General features: G+C 48.1%; 1 pseudogene; it reads left to right on the forward strand.

Annotated features, from left to right (window-relative positions):
* The first annotated feature begins 529 nt into the window (after positions 1-529).
* Positions 530-1,049, forward strand: LOC110570709 (annotated as a pseudogene).
* The last annotated feature ends 1,229 nt before the right edge of the window (positions 1,050-2,278 follow it).

Here is a 2,278-nt window from a genome sequence, read left to right on the forward strand (position 1 = left end):
CGAAACTTCCGCAATTCAATTTCTACCGCTATCACGCTTGCCATATCCAGACAATCTCTTCTTCTCTCATTATCTTAATTTCCTCTCATCAAATCAACTCAATTTTCCTACTTAACGTTAGTTTAAAAAGTAATATTTTCACACCACTTGCTATACTTAATTACATCTTAAATACATAATTATTAAAATTTAGAAATTCACTGGCAAGGGCACCTGGGTGGCTGGGTAGGGTAAGCGTCCGACTCTTGATTGCAGTTCAGGTCATGATCTCAGGGTCATGAGACAAGCCCAGCATCGGGCTCGGCGCTGGGTGTGGAGCCTGCTTAAGGTTCTCTCTCTCTCCCTCTCCCTCTGGCTCTCCCCCTGCTCACACATGTGTACACTCTCTCTCTAAAATAAATAAATAGGTCTGCGCAGGAAGTGGAAAACAGCGAGGAGGGGAAACGGTGTGAGGTCCGTTGGGCCGGCAGCGTCGGCTGCTTTGGGTCTGTCTTCGCGGCTAAGCCCGCGGCCCGACCCCTCCACCGCCATGCCCATGAAGGGCCACTTCCCGAGCCGCCGCACCCTCTAGTACCTGCCCAGGGAGACGTAGTGTTCAAGGACTCAGTGAAGGTCATGACGGTGCACTACACACGCACGGGGAGCTGGGCAAGGGCGCCAGGAAGTTTGTGTTTTTCAACATACCTCAGATCCAGTACAAAAATCCTTGGGTACAGATTATGATGTTTAAGAACATGACGCCGTCCCCCTTCCTGCGGTTCTATTTGGATTCCGGGGAGCAGGTCCTCATGGATGTGGAGACCAAGAGCAATAAGGAGATCATGGAGCACATCAAAAAAATCCTGGGGAAGAACAAGGAAACCCTGGAGAAGGAGGAGCAGGAGAAAAAGCAGCTTTCTCACCCAGCCCACTTTGGGCCCCGAAAGTACTGCCTGCAGGAGTGTATCTGCGAGGTGGAAGGGCAGGTCCCCTGCCCAGGCCTGGTGCCCTTACCCAAGGAGCTGACAGGGAAGTACAAAGCAATACTGAAGGCCAGCACCCAGGACTGAGGCCCCAGGCCACACCCAGGGAAGCCCCTGGTTCTGTCTCTGGAGGGACTCTGAAAGATCTCTTTGCCATGAAAGGGACCCCTTCACACACCTATGTGAAAGGACGTGGCAGGGTCGGGGGAGTATCTCCGCTCTATCAGGTCAATAAAATGTATCCTGGTCTCCAGAAAAAATAAATAAATAAATAAAACAAAATAAAATAAATAAAGTTCATCAGCATATCACTTAAAATCAGCTCGCACACTGCAATATCTAATTACATTCTGCTATAAACATTATGATGTCTCATATTAATACACATATACACATGCATATAACTTTTTATTATGAATTTTTTTCTTTTTATTATGGAAAATTTCAAAAACAAAAGTAGAAAGAATAATATAATGAACCCCTGTGTACCCATCACCCAGCTTCAACAACTGTCAGCTCATGGCTAGTCCCATTTCATCTGTATACTATCCCACTTCCAGCTCCCATATTATTTTAAAGCAAATCAAAGACACCGTATCACTTCATTTGTATACATGTCATTCCTGATAACAGCAAACATTTGAAGAACATTTGCTGGATGTCAGGTAGGTACAGCATGACAAACACATACTCATACACCTTTGATCATGGGAGACCACAATCGTGGGAGACCTATTATTATCTCCATCTTACAGATGGTAAAGCTGAGGCACAGATACACAGCAACTGTCCCAGGGTCCCCCACCCGGTAAGTGGCAAAGCTAGCACTTGAAGTCAGGTGGTCTGGGCACTTAACCTCTGCACTGCGCTACCTCAGGGGAGCATGGCCATTTCTAGGCCTGGGTAAATGCAGCACGCTCCTCTCCCCCTCCCCACAGAATTGGCCCAGACTGAGTTTCTGGCAGTTCATGCACAGAGCCTGTCACCTCTGCTTTCCCGTCTCATCTCTCATCACCCCTGCCACATCACCATCGCCATCAGGTTACCTGAAAGGCACTGCCATCCTGGAGACAAGAGGCAGGAAGGGTGGACCCTGAGGACCCCCACTCACACCCCCTGAGCCTCTACCAAGGCAGAATATAGGCCAGTGTACAGGACATAAGCCTCCAGTCCCCAGGGCTGGGGAGAGAGAAGACAGTGTGCAATGTCTTATGGATGCAATATGGAAGTCAGCTTCTGACGATCATTTACAACTTGACACCCCATTGCTGTTCTTTTCAGTCTTCAGTGTCTTCATACCAGGTGCTGATTTCTCC

This window comes from Neomonachus schauinslandi, chromosome 1 (assembly GCF_002201575.2).
Source record: "Neomonachus schauinslandi chromosome 1, ASM220157v2, whole genome shotgun sequence".
Classification (NCBI taxonomy): domain Eukaryota; kingdom Metazoa; phylum Chordata; class Mammalia; order Carnivora; family Phocidae; genus Neomonachus; species Neomonachus schauinslandi.